Genomic DNA, 21,992 nt, shown 5'->3' on the forward strand with positions numbered 1-21,992 from the left:
CAAATAGATGGAGAGATATACCATGTTCTTGGATTGTAAGAATCAACATTGTGAAAATGACTCTACTACTCAAAGCAATCTACAGATTCAATGCAATCCCTATCAAACTACCACTGGCATTTTTCACAGAACTAGAACAAAAAAATTCACAATTTGTATGGAAACACAGAAGACCCCGAATAGCCAAAGCAATCTTGAGAACGAAAAATGGAGCTGGAGGAATCAGGCTCCCTGACTTCAGACTATACTACAAAGCTACAGTAATCAAGACAGTATGGTACTGGCACAAAAACAGAAAGATAGATCAATGGAACAGGATAGAAACCCCAGAGATAAACCCACGCACATATGGTCACCTTATCTTTGATAAAGGAGGCAGGAATGTACAGTGGAGAAAGGACAGCCTCTTCACTAAGTGGTGCTGGGAAACTGGACAGGTATATGTAAAAGTATGAAATTAGATCACTCCCTAACACCATACACAAAAATAAGCTCAAAATGGATTAAAGACCTCAATGTAAGGCCAGAAACTATCAAACTCTTAGAGGAAAACATAGGCAGGACACTCTATGACATAAATCACAGCAAGATCCTTTTTGACCCACCTCCTAGAGAAATGGAAATAAAAATAAACAAATGGGACCTAATGAAACTTCAAAGCTTTTGCACAGCAAAGGAAACCATAAACAAGACCAAAAGACAACCCTCAGAATAGGAGAAAATGTTTGCAAATGAAGCAACTGACAAAGAATTAATCTCTAAAATTTATAAGCAGCTCATGCAGCTTAATAACAACAAAACAAAAAACCCAGTCCAAAAATGGGCAGAAGACCTAAATAGACATTTCTCTAAAGAAGATATATGGACTGCCAACAAACACATGAAAGAATGCTCAACATCACTAATCATTAGAGAAATGCAAATCAAAACCACAATGAGATATCATCTCACACCAGTCAGAATGGCCATCATCAAAAAACCTAGAAACAATAAATGCTGGAGGGGGTGTGGAGAAAAGGGAACCCTCTTGCACAGTTGGTGGGAATGTAAATTGATACAGCCACTGTGGAGAACAGTATGGAGATTCCTCAAAAAACTACAAATAGAACTACCATATGACCCAGCAATCCCACTACTGGACATATACCCTGAGAAAACCATAATTCAAAAAGAGTCATGTACCAAAATGTTCATTGCAGCTCTATTTACAATAGCCCAGAGATGGAAACAACCTAAGTGTCCATCATCGGATGAATGGATAAAGAAGATGTGACACACATATACAATGGAATATTACTCAGCGATAAAAAGAAAGGAAATTGAACTATTTGTAATGAGGTGGATAGACCTAGAGTCTGTCATACAGAGTGAAGTATGTCAGAAAGAGAGAGACAAATACCGTATGCTAACACATATATATGGAATTTAAGGAAAAAATGTCATGAAGAGCCTAGGGGTAAGACAGGAATAAAGACAGAGACCTACTAGAGAATGGACTTGAGGATATGGGGAGGGGGAAGGGTAAGCTGTGACAAAGCGAGAGAGTGGCATGGACATATATACACTACCAAACGTAAGGTAGATAGCTAGTGGGAAGCAGCCGCATAGCACAGGGAGATCAGCTCGGTGCTTTGTGACCGCCTGGAGGGGTGGGATAGGGAGGGTGGGAGTGAGGGAGACGCAAGAGGGAAGAGATATGGGAACTTATGTATATATATAACTGATTCATTTTGTTGTAAAGCAGAAACTAACACCATTGTAAAGCAATTATACTCCAATAAAGATGTTAAAAAAATAAAATAAAAATAAAATAGAAGAGTCCAAAGGGAAAGGGCAGATCTGTTACAATCAAGGTACCCTTTATTAATCACGAAAAAATAAAAAAGTCTACTTTGAAAGTACAAAAATGTGGAACTTTAGACTGCTTCTCTGCATTCTTGACATAATTCTAATTCTATTCAAGGCAACACAAATACTTCTTACTGACTGGAAGAAAGCTCATATTGAAGGAAAGTTAAAAACCCAGAAAATTATTGCACAGTATCTCTGTTTACAATCCATTGTATGAGAAATCAACGGAGTCCACACAGAAGGTAATCTCCAAATACCAAATCCTGGGAGAATAGGATCAAATCCATTAGAAAGTTCCAGTGTGCAGCTCTTTGTAAATCTTACATTAACTCACCTGATAAACATGATAACTCAGAAATGACTAATAGGTAAAACTTGTCCACATTCTGTCACTTAAGGGAACTCTTTGGCTCATGGAATGTTTTACCCAGATTCTAGGACCTAATGTTATAGAGTTGGACACAATCGACCTTCCATTATTCATGGATTTATATATTTTTAAAAATTTTAACCTTGCTGAGGTATAATTTACATGTAAAATTATAGGATATTTAAGGTGTGCATCATGGTGGTTTGATATATATTGTGAAAGGATTCCCTCCATGCAGTCACTTAACACATCTATCATCTCATGTATTTATCTCTCCCTCTCTCTCTCTCTTTTTTTTTGGTGAAAACATTTCATTTCTAACCTCTTAGCAAATTTCAATTATACAAAACAGTATTATTAACCATAATCACCATGTAACCATAGTCACCATGTTTTACATTAGATCATCAGATCTTATTCATCTTATAGCTGAAAGTGTGTTCCCTTTACCGACCTTTCCCCATTTCCCTCACCCCAATGTCCCCCCAACTACTGTTCTACTCTCTGTGTCTATGAATTCAACTTTTTCATGGGTATAGTATCTGAGGGAATTCTAAAATTTCCCCTAATTACAAAGATGGTTTCTAAACATCATCAGTCCAATTGTGTGTTATTTTCCACGTTATAGAAAAATACTCTCAGCCAACAATATGTCCAAAGAAGCAGGCCATGACCCAAAAGCAGTTACAGGTTAGCATCCAGGAATATTTAGAATTGATCACTTGACTGATGCCTTTCACACACAGAACAACTTACTTTGGCAGCACACACAAAACGGATCTATTTATAGGTAGAAGTCTGACACTGAAATACAGCCATGCAACTGATATAGCAAGCCAGACACCAAGGGCGGTTACATATTTCCAGGAACACAGGGAATACACATTCGTCAATCTGTGTTCTCAGGTTCAGCATTCATGGGTTCAACCAACTGTAGATGGGGACCTTGGATACAGAGGGCTGACTGTAAGGGACCTGAGCATCCATGTGTTTTGGTATCTGCAGGGCCCTGGAATCAATCCCTCGCAGAAATAAAGGGATGGGTGTAACATGTATTTCTTTTGAGCCTGGACACTTCTTTCTGTGTTCCAAAACACCAGTCTCTCAGTGTGCCCCGATGGCATGAATATCCAACCAGCTCATCAACATGACAACAAACATTCTAACTGTTAACTGTGCCGAAAAGTAAGCTCAGGTCACAAGATTTATTTTAAAAGTATAAAAATAAACAGAACAGGAGCTTCCCTGGTGGCGTAGTGGTTGAGAATTTGCCTGCTAATGCAGGGGACACGGGTTCAAGCCCTGGTCTGGGAGGATCCCACATGCCGCTGAGCAACTAGGCCCGTGAGCCACAACTACTGAGCCTGCTCGTCTGGAGCTTGTGCTCCGCAACAAGAGAGGCCGCGATAGTGAGAGGCCTGCGCAGCACGATGAAGAGTGGCCCCCACTTGCCACAACTAGAGAAAGCCCTCACACAGAAACGAAGAACCCAACACAGCAAAAATAAATCAACTAATTAATAAACTCCTACCCTCAACATCTTCTTAAAAAAAAGAAAAAAGAAAAACAGAACAGTGCTGTCAGAGCTGTGGTTTTATTTTTCATATTTTTGGCTTTAGTTATGTAGCTGAAATTTAATAACAAAAATGTACTGAGTTAATCTGTGACAAATTATTCAGGCTTCTTTTATCTTCTCATTACATATAATTGCACAAGACCAAAGCAGAAGCCTGGTCTTTGTGGAGTACAGTTGTTGGAACGCTTTATAGTGCCTACATCACAGAAGAAAACACCTTAAACCCGTGAGCAGAGATGTGCAAGATTGAAAATAATGAGCAGCTCCGGCCAAGAAGGGCTTTGTTCACATCTCTCAGGGACTCACTGGCAATAAGTGCAGGAGGTTTTTCTCTGGCCTAGATTGTGAGGGTGTGATTAGCACACCAAAGTCATGCTCTTTGCAAGGTGTGGAGCTCATCTAAGCATGTGACTCACTCTGTTGAATGGGTGGTGGTAGAGATCCCAGAGAGTGTGCGGAGGGCACAGGAGGGGCTGCCCGGTGGTGACAGAGTGGAGGTGTCAACAGGGGGACCTTCAGGTCAACCAGGGGAAAATTATAACCTACCGAGCCTTGGTTCAATTATTTCTTCTGCTATTGAGTCACCACGGTTACACGCGTACACTCTGAATGATAATTTCTGTAATTTTAATAACTGTATCTCCTCTTTAGAACCTTCTGTTAAAAAGAAGACAACAGGCCCAAAATGCAATTGCTCACCTTAAGCCGCATGTAGCTTAATTATAGTTTCAGCTCCCCCAGCGATGGAATCTTAAACCAGTCAATCAGGAGCTCCAGGTGAGCACACGTTAGGTCATCTGCCTGAGAGACGCTGGCCTCACCTAGAAGGAGAGTAACCTCGAAATAAGCAGCTAGCTTCTTGCTTCTATAGCTTCTGTGTCCCTGCTCTCTTCTGCCTGTAAAACCTCCTGCCTTGTTTAGGTCTTTAGTGCTCCTTTCTATCTGCTGGATTAGACGCTGCCTGATTCATGAATCACTGAATGAAGCCAATAAGATCATTAAAGTTTACTCAGTTGGATTTTCTCTTTTAACATTTCCAAAGAAGTTCAGTGAAGAACATCAGGTTACATAAGTCTATGTGAGAAAAATCCGTAAAATTGCTTTGCGTTAGATGTTAAATCCATCTGTTGAAGGACTTTCAGGTTTTGCAAGAAAGGAGGCTTACCCAGGTCCTGGGAAGACATGGAGTGTGAAATTTGGTCTCCTGGAGAATGATGACTAGGCTACAAGCAGCAGACAGAAAAGCAGCCCTGAAATGTGCTGAACCTTCCCTTGCACAAGGAGGCGACTCCTCTGCTGTGGTGAATCTTGGTCAGATGTTGCCATTACCGGGTGACTGACATTTCACCCTGGCCACAACTGAAGAGAAAACTCAACACTGGAGAGAGTCAAACACTGACAAAAGAGGCAGGAAAGAGGGAGGTGAGGGGAACCAGACAGGCCCAAGAGTCCAGGCCAAGGTGGAGAAGAAGAAACACGGAGTGAGGGTGCTTGTTGCAAGATTTCATCTCAGTGAAGAAAATCTAGTTATGTGTCCAGTCCAGTCAACAGGATGCCGTTTGCAAAGGGTCCCAGACTTCACACTGAACATACAAAATAGATACTAAGTATGATGACATTTCATGCCTCTCATGTCCCAGGCACTGCAGAATTTTACATGTAATTATTAATTTAACCTTCAAGCCCATATCATCATGCCTGGTTTTACTAATAAGGAAACTGAGGCTTAGATGGGGTGAGGGGCATGCCCTGAGTCACAGCTCCCACGAGACAGAGCTGAGAGGCACACCAGGTCTGTCTGTAATTCTAAGCTGTGTTACTAGGTGGAGCACGAAGTCAGTCAATGCCCAGGTCTTTATAGAAAATAGAAACTACCTAAACATAAGTAAAATACTTACATGGGATTTTCTGCAGAAGAAGTTGAGGATTTCATTAACCAGGGCTGTAGTATTACTAAGTTATACGATGTCCTGCTGCACAAGTGCTTTCCCCTCCGTGACTGGCGGGCGGCAGGCAGGCTGAGGCTGTGGCGTCCCCTAGGGACCCTGGCCTGACATCTGCTGTCCGGGGGGCCCCTCCCCCGTCCTCTCCACTTCTCCCCTCTTCTGCTATGACTCCTTCCACCACCACCCCCCGTCAGGTGCTCTGTACTCCGCCCCTTCTGCCTGTCGTTTCTCTCTCCTTCACTCGCTTTCCTCTTGAGGTGCCGTCGCTGCCTTTGGTTCCCAATCATGACCCAGTTTTCACATTTGCTCTCCAAATGCTTTGAAGTCTTTGCTTCTCCTGGGCTTCTGTCTGCTCTCAGGATTCCTAAACCTCTGGGAAACCCACTTACCCTGCACCCTTGGTCCCACTGTATGACATGTGTCTGGTCGTCGGCATGGTTGCCACTCTGCAAGTCCTGAGTCCATGGCCGTGCTGACAGGACCCTGGCCGTCACTGTGGCCTTACACAGGTGCTGGCCTCGTAACTCACAGCGCCAGGGATTCTCAGGGTCTGGGGCTCCAATGCAAGGTAGGAAATCATTTCTGATATTTTTCTTTACTGGGTGGGCCCCTGGGAATCAGGGACAGCCATGGAGGGAGTGCAAGGAAAGCCGAGCCAGGTGAGCGCTCAGCCCCTGAGCCGCAGACCTCAGCTGCTCATGGAAAGAACACACTGAAGGAGGGGCTCTCCATTCACTCACCGTCACCGGGAAGCTCTGACCTGAGACTCATCCCTCAGACCCTCCCACGTGGTGAAAAGCAGAAGTGACCATTTCCAGATTCTGTTTAGCAGCGGCTCTGGGCTCCTACGGTACCTGGTTCCCACTGGAAAGAGATGAAAGCAGAGGAAAATGTTACCTTCACTCATTTGCTTTCTTTTGTTTGTTTATTCAATATTTATTGAGCAGTGAAACTTCTTATCAGTAGGGACACAAAAAGGAAAAAGACAAAATCTGTCTCTTTAAGAATCTCGTCTTCTAGTGGGAAAGCAAAGTAGAGAGCATCCTGAGACAGCGGAGTGTCTGCTGTCGCTGGACTCAGAGGAGGACCTGACAGTTTGCCCAGTGGGGGATGTTCGGGAGACGGGGGCTAATCTGCAGGCAGAAATTTGCGAACACCAACCAGCATCCTGGTGGCCCCCTCCTTCTCGTGCACACGCACGTGCTCCAGGCACACTGGCCACTTTGCTGCTGTGAAATCTTTGAGAACCCTCCTGCTAAAGAGTGCTTCCATTTCCCTGGGGCTTTCCTGACATGTGCTACTCCTCCAGAGATAAGAGGCTCATTCTTTTACCGTCCGCATGGGCTCCTCTCACGTGGCCCTTGTTGGCGAGAGAGCTTCCACAGCATCATGGAAAACAGCAGCCCCACCTTTCTCTGACCCCTTGTCTTATTCTATCTTTTCCTGTAACCCCTCTAGCCTCCAGAGATGGACTCTGAGCCCAAGAGGGAGCTGTGGGTGCAGCGAGATTTTTTGGAGGGGGTGGCATCTTCTCCCCACAAGCTCGGCTGGAAGAAAACATGCTGATTTTCAGAGAAAATGCATAAGTATCAATTCCAGGTAAATTGATGATTAAAGGTGAAACAAAAAAACATGAAATCTGTAGAAGCATACATAAGAGAATGTTCTTATAACATCAGGGGAATGAGGAACTTCCTGTAAAAAAATCACAAAAAGTGTAAATCATATAGGAAAACCTGGTAAATACCATATTTATTAAGTATAATTAACAATATTACAATTTAAAACTCCTGCTTGTCAAAAGACATCCTAAAAAGAAAGGAAAGAAGAGCCATGAAGTGGGAGGTGATATGTGTAATCAGTGCAAAGAACTTTCAACATAAAGATGAAAAGAAGTCAGAAAGACTTAAATAGGCATTTCATGGAGGATGAAATACAGATGCTGAATGAACACTTAAAAAGATCCTCAGTGTCATTAGTAATAAATTAAAACCACAATAAAATACCATTTCTCACCTCACCCTCCGGGAAACTTGTAAGAAAGGCAATAAAAAGGTTGCTTTTGATTGGGAACAGCAGGAATTGTCACTCCCTGCTCACAGGAATATCAGCTTCTTTCATTACACTGTGTGGCTGGGAGAGCACACCCCTAACATCACACCCAAGGCGTAGAGCTGAGACTTGTGAGCCATTGCCATAGTAGTAAAGGGCCAGAAACACTCGAATATTTATTAACAATAGATTGGATGGATTTAGGGATATTGAAAGTGTTCAACAGAATTCAGTGGAGTACATTTGGAGATCTTTTGGCTTTATTGCCTGATTCATCATGAATCGGGCAACATTCTCTCTAGCACACAGAAAGCAGCTCTGAGAAGTTGTACGAATGAAAAACGTTTGTAGGCAGAAAATAGCAGGAACCAGATACACAGGCTCAAAAGCTGGAGAGTTAGTGAAAGGAAATCTCCTTTAGGTGAGACAGGGTTCTGTCAGGCAGATAACCCAACTAGTGCTGGTCAGGAGATACCTGATTAACTAGTGCAAGTTTTCCTTTTGGGAGAGCTGAAACTACTTCCGTTAGATCTCAGTTTGGTGACGTGGGGCTTAGCATAAGTGATTCTACTGGAGCTGTTGTCTTGCTTTTTACAACCATATGGACTACTAAAGAGCAGTAAATTAAATTGACTACATGCATCAACACGGATGAATCTGAGAATCCAATGTTGAAAACAAAATAACCACTACACCACAAAAGGAAAATCAGTGTGATTCTACTCGTGTAAAGAATCCAAAGGGGAAAAGCCAATGTATTGTTTAGGAATTCATATACATGTGGAAATCTCTAATGAAAGCAAGGGAACATCAGATCGTTGAGACGTACAAAGGAATTAGAAGGTTCTATTTCTTAAGGTGGGTGATGAGAAGATAGGCATTTATGTTGCTATTATTCTGTAAACTATACATTTATGTTACCTGTGCACCTATCTTTCAATAAAAAACATGCCACACATCAAAATAAATTCCAAATATCATTTAAATATAAAATTTGATATCATAAACTTCAAGAAGAAAATATAGCTATTTCTATAATCTGAGGTGGGGAAGACGTTTCTAAGCTGTTAGGCTCTGAATTTTGCCCATGAATCCATATGTTGAAGCGCTAATCTCCAGTAACCCAGAATGTGACCGTATTTGGAAATAAGGCGTTTAAAGAGATGAATAAACTAAACCAAGGATTTAATGTGGCCCTAATCTGATCTGGCTGGTGTCCTTCTAAGAAGAGGAAATCTGGGCACACGGAGAAACACTAGGGATGTGCACACACAGCACACAGCATACAGGCTACCATGTGCAAGGCAAGGAGAGAGGTCTCAGGAGAAACCACACCCCATCACATCTTGAGCTTGGACTTCCAGGCCCTGGAAGTTTGAGAAAATATATTTCTGTCATTTAAGGCCCCACCCCCTGCTGTGGTATTTTATTATATCCACCCCAGCAAACTAATACCTAAGCATTATCCTGAATGCTAAACCACATATAAAAAGCTTAATGGATTTTAGTACACAACGTTGTTAAACATTTAAATGTCAAAAAGTGAAAGAACTACAAACTCAGAATTCTATTTTTAACATACATGACAGAAGTCTAGTAATCCTAATAAATAGCTTCTAGATATATATAATTAAGTGAAAATTCCAGCAGAAAAATATTGGCAAGAAACATAAGCTGGAACGCTCATGTAAATAAGTATAAATGGTTACTAGAAAATGGAAAATATTCAACCTGTCCATAAAAGCTAGACTGAGATATTAGTTCCTTTTCTATTGAGACAAGAGTCTTAATATAATATCTCACCCACTAACAGAAACTGTAGCTTTCATCCACTGCAGATCTATAGACTCTGTAACCTTTCTTGCTTGGCCCTTTGGCAGTATATAAACATTAAAAAGCTTTGGAAACGATTTCTGTTTTGATCCAGAATTTTGAATTCTCATTTCCTGGAATTTATACCAAAAAAAAATAGTTGCAATATTTTAACTATTAGGATGTTTATTCTAAAATAAGAAAATATCTTACCTGCTCAACAATAATGATTTTGGGCAACAAAGCACAATTCCTTTTATATCACGCAAATATTTAAAATGGAAAGGAAATAAACCAACATATGAAGAGAGATCGTCTCTAAAAGGTAGATTGTCTAGGTGGTGGGATTAGAGGTGAATTTATATGTTTTCTTTCATGTTTATCAATACTTTCAAAGTTTGCTACAATAAATATACAGTATTTTGGTAATAAGAGAAACATATAAAAGCTACTTCAAAGGAAACATGAATACACTTGCTGAGTTCTGAGCCGACTTCTGTGAGAAGTGAACTGTGGGTGTGAAGGTCCAGGATTCATGTTGCCTCAGTTAGACTTTTGGTCCCTCACTCACTTACCTTGTGATCTTGGCCCAGTAGCTAAAAGCTTCAAGTCTCAGTTTTGCCATCAGGAAAACAAGGAGGTGGTGCTACTGCTTCACAGACTTGTTTCCTGAAAGTAAAGGGCTCAGAGTGGGTGCAGGGAGGGCTGCTTCACATTCACACTCCAGCCACAGTGAAGAGTGGAGGTTCAGCAGGAAGGTTCAGGTCATGGTGGATCAAGAAGAAGAAAGGAGCGCTGAGAGATAAAAAGATACACAGCAGGACCAGAATCGGCACTAAGAAAGGTCACCCCTGTGCTTTGGGCAAGCAGATAATAATTATCACCAACTATTCACTTAGATTCTTGGGCATTACTACTTGCCCTTGCATGTGTGCTGATACACACATTGTCTGCGGAATTGTCCACACAGCTCTGTGACATAGTGGTACTGTCACCTCTGCTTCAGAAGCAGGGAAACAAAGAGTTAGAGACAGTAGGTGCCCTGTCCAACATAACACAGAAAGGAAGGGGGGCTCTAGGACTGAGATATCTGTGTCATTCAGGGCCAGCTTATGTCTTTTCTATGGTCGCCCCCATGTCGACTTGGATGAGCCCCCTCTAACACAAGCACAGTTCAATTCAGCCTTGGGGAACTGTGAAAGGTATTGGTCTCCCACTTATAAGCTTAATCTTAATTTTGTAAAATAAAACAAATTATAAAACTTTAGTTAAGACTTCCCTGGTGGTGCAATGGTTAGGAATCCACCTGCCAGTGCAGGGGACACAGGTTCGAGCCCTGGTCCGGGGAGATCCCACATGCCGCAGAGGAACTAAGTCTATGCGGCACAACTACTGAGCCTGCGCTCTAGAGCCTGCGAGCCACAACCACTGAAGCCCGTGAACTCTAGGGCCGGTGCTCCACAACAAGAGAATCCACTGCAATGAGAAGCCCATGCACTGCAACGAAGACCCAATGCAGCACACACACACACACACACACACACACACAAACAACTTTATTTAAGTACTAAATAAAATATTGCTTTCACTTTCCACTAGGTATAATAAGAAAGAGAAAGAAGCAAAGTGAGTTTACATAAAGCACATTGGGGTATAAGGGAATTCTTTCTCTGGTTAACCTCTTGTCTTCTGCCTGTGGGCCAGCTGCCTGCTTCTGGATGCTCATCTTTGGGGGCTACGCCCAGCTCCCGGGTGAGACGCAGATGCACACACCTCTGGAGGCTGCTTCAGCATCTCCTTCTCTGAACTCAGATGGTCTAGAAGCTCTAAAGCATCTGCCCACTCACTGCTCCCTCTCTGTCCTCTCAACAGAGGGGTTTCAGAATTGACTTTCTGAGGAAACATTGTCAGTGTGACCCCTCCTCTTTCTAACTCCTTGACCCAAGAGAACTTCAGTCTCCAGTGTTATAATAAATCTCTCCTTTGATAAAAGATACACTCCCCTACCTGTATTAGTCTCTTATTGCTGATATAACACATTACCAAAAGTTCCTTCTCTTATAGTCCTGGAGTCAGAAGTCCAAAATGGGTCTCACTATGAGGACATCAGGTGTGAACGGCGCTGTGTTCCTTCTGGAGGCTCTGGAGGAAGGTCTGTTCCTTCACCAGCTTCTAGAGGCTGCCACACTCCTTGCTTGTGGCCACAACACCCACAGCACGCCCACCTCGGTCACGTCCTCACATCTCCTCCACATGTGACCCTCTTAACTCTCTTGTTGACTTCTGAGGACCTATGTGATCAAAGTGCACCCTCAGAAATAACCCAGGAGGATCTCCCTAGGTCAAGATCTTTAGTTTTTTTTAAAAAAACGTTTATTGCATTATAGTTGGTTTACAATGTTGTGGTAGTTTCTGGAGTAGAGCAAAGTAATCCATATATATATATGTATGTGTGTATGTATATATATATATATATATATATATATATATATATATATTCAGATTCTTTTCCATTGTAAGTTATTGCAAGATATTGAATATAGTTCCCTGAGAAATACAGTAGGTCCTTGTTGTTTATATACTTTATATACAGTAGTGCATATATGTTAATCCCAAACTCCTCATTTCACTGTCTCCCCTCTTTCCAGAAAGAGGTAACCGGAAGTTTGTTTTCTATGTCTGTGAGTCTTTTCTGTTTTGTAAATGAGTTCCTTTGTATCACTTTTTAGATTTCATATATAAGTGTCTTTCTCTGTCTGACTTACTTCACTACGTATGATAATCTCTAGGTCCAACGATGCTGCTGCAAATGGCATTATTTCATTCTATTTTATGGCTGAGTCATATTCCACTGAATATATCTACTGTAAAGTCGGATCTTAACAAAGGGCACCGCGAAACAAAGGAAAGCTTCAAGTGAGCTTTATTAGGGAGCGCTCCCGGGCGAGGTTCACTGGTCCGAGAGAAAGGGGCTAGAGAAGTCACGCCCAGTACTGCATGAGGGGGATTTTTATTGGGGTAAAAGCAAAAGGCGGCTTGCAAGGGGAGGGTGTGGTTTGCTATACAGGGTAATTCCTTATTTGGTGAGGATACAGCAGGGCCAGGTGTTGGTTGGTCTGTTGTGGGGTGTAAGCCCATTTTCCCTTCCCGTCAGCCCCATTGTTTTCTGGGCAGGAAGTTAGAGTCTCTTGTTGATTCCCAGAACAGGTGAGGTCGTTATGTCCCAATACCTCTCCTACCTCATACTGGTCTATGTTTTCTCTTACCCCCCGGGTCTCCTTTCACCCGGGCCAACGGACCTTACATCTACGACATCTTTTTTATCCATTCCTCTATTGGATATTTAATTTGCTTCCATGTCTTGGCTATTGTAAATAGTGCTGCAATAAAAATATGGTGCATGACTCTTTTGAATTATCGTTTTCTCTGGATATATGCCCAACACTGGGATTGCTGGATCTTATGGGAGTTCTATATTTAGTTTTTTAAGGAACCACCATACTGTTCTCCATAATGGTTGTACCAATTTACATTCGCACCAACAATGCAAGAGGGTTCCATTTTCTCCACATCCTCTCCGACATTTATTATTTGTAGACTTTCTGATGATGGCCATTCTGACTGCAGTGAGGTGATACCTCATTGTAGTTTTGATTTGCATTTTTTAGAATAATTAGTGAAGTTGAGCATCTTTTCACATGCCTATTTTCCATGTGTATGTCTTCTTTGGGGAAATGCAAAATCCTTACTTAATCCTTAGTGACACTTACAAAGTCCCTTTTGTCATGTAACGTAACTTAGTCACAGGTTCTGGGGATTAGAACAGTTATATTTGGGTGGGGGGGGGAGGTATTATTCTGTCAACCCCACTACCCTTTCTGCGCAACTTCAAGGCACATTATCTTACACAATCAACTAGCATTTTGACAACAGTTGAGAATATAATCAACTACTAAATATGAGTTACAAATAATAAAACAGTGAGATCAATGTGGGTCACAATAGACTGGCCTAGAACAATGGTTTCTTAATTTTCAGTGGCAAAAAAAAGGGGAGCAATCTGTGTGGATACCGTCTTGCCAGGGCAGAGAGGTTTCTTGGAGGACGAGGTGGGGTCTGCACAGCCAGGGATGAGCCAGGAGGGGACCACGGGAAACACAGGCACAGAACCCAATGGAGAGCTAGGCCAAGCTACATAGAAAAATCTTTGTTCAAGTCTTATAGGTCAAGAAATAAGAGGAGAACTACAAAGTCAAAATGTTATTTATAACATGTTTCATGGAAGTCTGATATTCCTAATAAATAATTCCTACAAATATATAATACTATAAACATTGTAGCAGAAAAATTGGCATGATACATAAGTGGGAATATTCAAATGAAGAAATAGAAATGGTTACTAGAAGAAAGCAAAGGAAATCAACATATCTGCATAAATTTAGACTGAAATATTTTCCTTTATGTTAAGAGAAAAGAATGTTTTTATATAATATCTTACCCGCTAACAAAGACTCTAGCTTTCATCCATGAAGACCTGCATGCTCTTCAAGTTTTTTTCTGCTTGGCCCTTTTGTGGTACATGGAAATCAAAAGCCTTTAAAAGGTTTTCTGTTTGGCCTAGAAATTTCTGTTGTCATTTCTGGGAAATTATATCAAATAAATAATTAGGTATAATATTTTAACTATCAGAATGCTTACTCTAAGCTGAGAAATAATCTTTAGTGCTCAGCAATAAGAATTTGGGGAAACAAATCTAGTACCTTCTATATCAGGCAAATATTTAAATGGAAAGGAAATAAAACAAGAGAGATCCTCTCATACAGGTAGATTTTTGAGGTTGTGAGTTACAGGTGAATTTAAATATCTCTTTCATATTTATCAATATTTTTAAAGCTTGCTACAATAAATATAAAGTACTTTGGTAATAAGAGAAATCTGTTAAAAGAACTTGAAGACTACTTAAAAAAAAACACCAGTACAATCACTAAGCTCTGAGTAGCACAAGAGGTGAACTTCCTGTGGTTGAGAGGACCCAGGAATCAGACTTGCCTGGATGTAAATCTTGATCACTCACGCATTCACTCTGTGATCCTGGCCAAGTTACTAAAGCACCAAATTTCAGTTCTGTGTTCTCGAAAATCAGGAGAATATTTGTGTTGCCTCAGTGCTTTGTTACAAGGATTAAATAAGATTCTGAAATTTAGGGTTCAGGTGGGCACAGAAGAAGGCTACTTCCGGCCCACCCTCCAACCACATACAAGGGAAAGTGGAGTTTCAGCTGGAAGTCATTAGGTCCCTGTGGAACAAGGGGGATGGAGAAGTAGAAACAAGTCAGGAGCAAGGAGAAGGGTCCAAAGCAGGAACAGAATCTAACGCTAAGACTGACCACCTGTGGCCCATTTAGACAAGTAACACATAATTATCTTAAATCAGTCATAGGACTTATCGGGGATTGCTACGTGCCCTGAGATATGTGCTAATACACACATTACTTCATGTAATTCTCCACACAGCTCTATGACGTGATAATATTTTCATCTCTGCTTTAGAAATAAGGACAGTGAGGCATCATCCCTGCTTCCACATGGACGCCCGGTGCTCAGCTGCTGGTTAGGTGCAGATGCAGAGACTTTAGAAAGCTTCTCAGCATCTCCCTCTCCCACTCAGAGGCCCTCAGACCTCCTCAGTCAGGTGCTGGGCACACAGCTGCTCCCCTTGGTGCCCTGAGGCTCCCCTGGTCATGATCCGCTCCTTCATCACAGGAGAGGGGCTTCTGCAATGATTTCTTTGAGGAAACATTATCAGTGTCACCCCTCCTCATTCTGACTCGCAATACAAGGAAATTTCACTTACCAGTGTTATAATAAACCTGATTAAAAAAAAAGAAAAGATACACTTCCCTACATGTATTTGTTTCCTATTGCTGATATAACAAATAACACAAGTTCCTTCTCTTACAGTCCTGGAGTCAGAAGTCCAAAATGGGTGTCACTGTGCGGACATCAGGTGCGAACGGCTCTGTGTTCCTTCTGGAGGATCTGGTGGAAGGTCTGTTTCTTCACCAGCTTCTAGAAGAGGCCACACTCGTTTCTTGTGGCCCCAGCACCTACTTCACTCCCGCCTCGGTCACGTCCTCCCGTCTCCTCCACCTGTGACCCTCTTAACTCTCTCTTTCATTTCCGAGCATCTATGTGATCACAGTGCACCACCGCAAATAACCCAAGAGGGTCTCCCCAGATCAAGACCTTTAACGTAATCACCCTACACAAGTCCCTTTTTCCAGGTGACTTTACATCTTCATACTCGGGATTGGGGCCTGGACAACTTGAGGGGCCATGTTTCTGCTGGCCACTCTCCCTTCTGGGTCACTTGAAAGGGCATTATTTTACATAATTGAAATGTCAACACTTTAGAATACAGCTAAGTACTAAAATATGAGTTACAGATAGTCAAACAATGGGGGTAATCAGCGTGCGTCATAATAGATGGATACAGAATAATGCTTTGTTAGTTTATCACCAGCAAGAAGCAAGGCGTGCACACTATATGACGGCAGCCTGTCAGGGCAGCTTCGTTGAGGACGAGATGGGGAGGCCAGGTGGCATGTGCACAGCCAGGGTTGAGCCAGGAGGGTCCCTGGGAAACACAAGCACAGAATGCAATGCACAGCTAGCCCTGCTGCAGGGTGTAGGCAGGAGAAGCCTAAGACATTAGGGTGGCGGCTGAGTGGGCAGGATGCAGCTGTGGGTGTGGGTGCCCCTGAGATGCTGACGCTGCTCACTTCAGTTATTTGCGCAAGTACCCCGCCATCTTTAAAACCTAGTCTCACCCTGGTGTCCCGATCTAGAGTCCATTCAACACAAAACACAGCAGCCTGTTGGGACCAAAGAGGGAAATCCTGGCCACTGGGGTGAAGGAGGAGCATATGGAAAAAAAGGTGTTAAGAGCAGGAAAGTTGCTTTCACTTTAAGGCCAGGAGGCTGGGACGAGGGGAGGGAGCAGGGACACAAGGGCCGGTGCTGGTGACGTCTGGCGGCCCTTCTTAGATTGTGTCCCCTCCACTACCGGGAACACCCCCAGACTCTGGAAACTGTTGAGGGGCAGAGGCTGGGTGGGTTTGAGTTCCTGGGGTGAGAGCCAGGTTGCCCTGAATTTCGGGGGGTGTGGGGAGGAAGGTACAGAAGGAGAGGGGGCTCCAGGCTCTCAGGCACCAGGGCCAGGCGGCCTCCAGCTTTCTGTGTGAGAAGGCTGAGGACACGCTGGCCTTGGGGGCTTCCTCAATGTCGGGGGTTAGTCTTTCCCGGAGCCTGGAGCTGGGGCTGTGCATGCGGAGGAGTCCTGGGGTGGGAGGGGTCCCTGCGATGGTGGGTGCAGCTGCTGATTTGCAGGTGCCTGCAGCCCCTCCCCCACTGTCCCCGAGGTTCCTGGGACTGCCGCCCGCCGTCCACTGCCTGCAGGGTGGTGAGGATGGTGCTCCGGGAGTGAGGCCCCCGAGACCCATGAGCTCTGGGACAGGTCCGCGTCCCTGGAGAAAGAGGCCGGCTCTCAGGCAAGAGCAGCTGTGTCCAGGAAAATCATCAATAAACAATCTATTACAGGAATAGAAAACAATTGTATGTGGGCCAAAGTGAGGCCTACAGACTGGAAGCCGCTCAGATAGCTCTGAGGATCTGCTTCTCAGATGCAGGGTTTCCAGCACAGCTGTATGTCTCCTGAGAAGAAGAATATCAACCAAGTCAGGGATAAAGCCCTTCAAGGGAAAAACAAAACAAAACAGAGACTAGCAGGTGCCCAGCGAGACAGCATGCCCATGGCACCTGGAAAGGGCAAGGTACAATGAAAGGAGGACCAGCATAGGCATATTAGGACCCGGGGCATATCATTTGTATTTTTAACACCAACATTCTTTACTTCTGGTCAATGCGTCCTTTTCCTTAACAATGAAAGCAGATGCTCAGTGCCTGTTCCGTGGGCCACAAACAGGCTTCTGTCGTGAGCGGGACATTCAAGGTAAGTCACACAGAGGCCACAGTGACCATCAGCTGTTGCACAGATCGCTGCCTTCTTCTCCTCACGCCTCCCTCGGGGGCGGCGGCCGGGAGGGACGCGGAGTGACCAGAGCAGCGCGGCCCGAGGCCAGGGCGCCCAGGAAGTTCTGGCCGCACTGCGTCGAGCCTGGGGCAGGGACTTCAGGCTCCGCCCACACCGAGGGTCTCCTCTCAGGGCCGGGAGCGGGGACACAGCTACCGGGACCCCGGGCCGGTTGGGGCTCACGAGTGAGTCCACCTCTAGGTCCCCCAGCTTCCAGGCTGTAGCCACAGGGCCGGCACTGCGGCAACAAGGCAGGAGCCAGCAGGTGCCTTCTAATCCTTCATGTCTGGTGTGAGGAGCCCAGATTTCCCATCTCGGGCCAAAGTTCTTTTGTGTGTGTGTGTGTGCACGTGCGTGTGCTTGTGTGTGTGTGTGGCTTTTTCATAAAGTTAAATTTAGTCAATTTGAAGAACTGCCTCTTCCTATGAGATCTGAATTTTCCTCTATTTCATTGTTAAAATGCTCCCTCTTTTTTTTTTTTTTGTAGGTAATGATAAAAGAAATTTCCACATGTTGAGGTATGGGATGTTATTCTGGCTTAACTTGAATTAACTTAAATCTCTGAATTAACTTAAATTTCATGCAGCTGAAATAGCCTGTGTGTGGCCTATCAAACATACATTATACACCTGCTTTAATTATTACAGAAAAGAACACATTGACCAGAAGTAAAGAATGATCATGTTAAAACTAAAGATTAAATATCTCTCTTCCTGGGACACCAATGCTCGTCCTCATTTGATGATGAGACTCTCTTCCCTGGTGGTGGGTCATGCTGGCTCGCTCTGTACATGCGGATCTGTGTTTTCTGTTGTTGTTTTTCTCCAAATACATCCCTAACTTGTTTAATGTTCTTTGTTCTGAGAAGATATAAAACTGTGCTGGAAACAGTGTTTCTCAAGAACAGTTTCTCAGAGTAATCTTGTAACAGGGAAGAAGAAATCTGACTCCATATTAGATCTGTTTCTTTAACTTTAATCTTTGTATTCGGTTGCTGGTGCTTAGAGTTAAGAACGTTGCCCATAGCCTGAAATAGACAGGGTTGCCCATTCTCAAGACTCTGACCTTTAAGAGTATAACACTTTTCCATTCATATAGCCATAAACAAGTTGCAGAAAAGAGAATAACACTTGTTTTGTTGGAGGTTTACAGGAACATCGTGACCTGACCTACATGCACAAAGGATTCCTGCACCAAGAATTTTGCAATACCAACCATGCTCCTCCCTCACCTGGCCTTTCAAAATGCTTTGCTGAAACGCTTCAGGGAGTTTGAGTTTTTTGGGGGCATGAGCCACCTGTCTCCTTGTGTGGCCCTGCCATAAACCTTCGTGTGCTCCACACTTGGATGTTTCAATGTTTTTGGTCTCACTGTGCGTTGAGCAAAGGAACTTGCCTTTGGTAACAACCTGAGAAGACGGCTTCTGAGCTGGTCCTCAGTTTGGTTCAAAAAAAACACTTTTTAAATCTTATTATAGATTGTTTATTGATTATTTTTGTTTATAGTAATATAGGTATTATATTTTAATTCAACTATAATTATGGCATAGATATAATTTTATATTCTGTTTTCTTCACTCAGTGCTTTATCTTCTGCATTTATAAATATGATGATTGATTTTCAAAAAGTACTTTGGAATTCAAACAATTAATTCAAAAATACTTATTTCATAATACAATAAGCAACAAAGCTGACCCTTAGGAAGGAGAATCAAGCTTTGCTTTCTCAAAGTCATGCAGAATAGATTTTTCTAAAGTTCAGAATTGTGTAAAATATTTTTTAATAATGCAGAGACTCTGAAATATATGGCCTTCCAAAGTTCCAGAATTGACAATGTTTTAAATGTCAATTTTCTTTTATAAAGTGCCAACTTTTCTTGGTAGACTAGTGGCAAGCATTTTGTAATTATACAATGTGTAAACCCTTATGCACGTATTCTATTTTGCAGTGTATTTTTATTGCCTGCATTAGAATGTACAGTTATAGGAAGAGAAGGGCATTGTATCATTTACAATTAAATCCTCATAAAAGTGTAAGTTCTGAACTATGAGATGGACTCAGTAAATATTTGTTAATAATTGAAAATTGAATCCATGAATATATGTGATTTATATGATTCTTCTCCTGCATGACACATTTATGGCCTTGATTCCTGAGTGACATTTTCCCTTTAGGGATCAAATGGATACTCTAGTCTATCCCTTCTTTCTGTGTGTGTGTGTGTGTGTGTGTTTGTGTGTGTGTGTGCACATGCACACGCACATGCATTCACAGGAGCACATACACCGACAAATTTTGCCCCAACATCCTGTGTTTTATAGACCCTTTGAATACATCATGCCTTAAGTCATTGGTCTTCAATTGACCTCAGTGTTATAATGAATGTTTTGGCCAACAAAGAAAAAGTAATTGATCTAAAGACGGGGACCTAGCCTCTCCCTAACTAGCCTTCTTGCAGGTTTAACTTACAAAATGGGCTTTCTCTGTATGCTCATCTTTCTCCAAGCACTTTCTGTTTTGAGGATTATTCATCCAGAGCAAAGAGTAAATCTTTGGCGGGCAGACTTACAAATGGAGCTCTGAGGGGCAGTGCTTTATGTTTCCATGAATTAGTACATTCAAGCCTGCTGTTCTAAAACAATCTGGAAATGGATTGCTCCATGTCTGCAATGATCTGCCAGTTTCTCAGTACCGAGATAGGTATCTGCCCTTCTTGTGAGAAAAATCCTTTGGCTCCAAAATTCTAATATAGGGGATAAACCACTGCCTGACTCTGAGTTCTTGGAATATTTTCTGTCCAGGTACACACAGTTCTCCAGGAGTAGCAGCCTTGTAAAAGGGTAAATTAATTTATAATTTTCTTTTAATTTATGAGAGAAATGATACATTAAAAACTGAAGTAACAGGATTAGTTGAACTAATGCTGACTCTGAGTTCTCTGTGTGTGCTGAGACTGGAGCTCCAACTGAAGGCTCTTCCACCATGAGTACAGGTGTAGGGTTTCTCTTCACTTGAGTGTCCCGGTGGTTTAAGAAAGAGAAATTCTAGCTGAAGGCTCTACCTCATTGATTGCAGATATAGAGTGTCTCTTCTTGAGTTCTCTGGTACATATAAATGTGAGAGCAGCATCTAAGAGGTCTTCCACATTTATTATATTTATAGAGCTTCTTCCCAATGTGACTTCTCACATGATGTCTAAGGTCATGGCTTTGTCTTATGTTTTCCCACATGATGACACTCACAAGCTTTGCTCTCCAGTGTGAATGAGTCCACGACTTTGAAGTAACCAAGTTTCAACTGAAAGTTCTTCCATATTTATTCCAGACATAGAACTTCTCTGCTATTTGAGCTCATATATGTGAATGAAAGTTGGCCTCTGATGAAGGGTCTTCCACATTCACTTCGTTTTTAGGGTTTCTCTCCAGTGTGATTTTTCATGTGTGTAAAGGCAAAACTCCAGCTGAACTATTTCTCACTGTCATAACATTTGTAGGGGTCCCTCCATGGTGAGTTCTCTTATGCCATCTAAGTTTAGAGCATTGACTAAAGCTTTCCCACATTGATAGGATCTATATGGTTTCTCTGCAGTATAATTCACCTTATGTTATTGATACTTAAAAAAGGAATATTGGCCAAACGCTCTTCCAGATTAGTGACAAGTTTAGGATTTTTCTCCTGTGTGAATTTTTGGTGTATATAAAGGTGAAGGCTCTAGTTGAATTCTTTCCCACATTCATAGCATTTATAGGGATTCTCTCCTGTTTGAGTTAATACATGTAAAATTCACGTTGTTGCATGTGAAATCTCCTCACATGCATTACATTCCATGGGCTCTCTTCCAGAGTGAAGACTCTGCTATGTGCAAGGAAAGGAGAGGCTGTTACAGATGTTCACGCACGTCCATGTACTCATTTCTCTATGTACTGGCTCTAGTCTCCTCTCTCACTGGTAGTCTTCTTTTAAAACAAACTGCCCATGTTCGTTCTATTCACATGCAGTGTTACTTGGTGAATTCACACTGATTTTCTATTTTGTAGTCGCTCGCCTGCATAACTTTCCGATTAAACTTTAAGTCTTCTTTATTTTTCACACGTTATATACATGAGCTATGTTGAGGCAATTCCCCTTTTATTGAAACTGAAGTTCCAGTTTGTCTTCAGGGAAATGTTATTCCAAAATTTAAAGTATTCCAAGTATTCTACTGGGACAGAATTTATGCTCAGGCGTTTTATCCATCAGCAGATTGTCATGAACTCCTATTTTATCCCATTACCAGGTCTCTTATGTGACGACT

Source organism: Pseudorca crassidens, unplaced genomic scaffold (assembly GCF_039906515.1).
Source record: "Pseudorca crassidens isolate mPseCra1 unplaced genomic scaffold, mPseCra1.hap1 Scaffold_72, whole genome shotgun sequence".
Lineage (NCBI taxonomy): Eukaryota > Metazoa > Chordata > Mammalia > Artiodactyla > Delphinidae > Pseudorca > Pseudorca crassidens.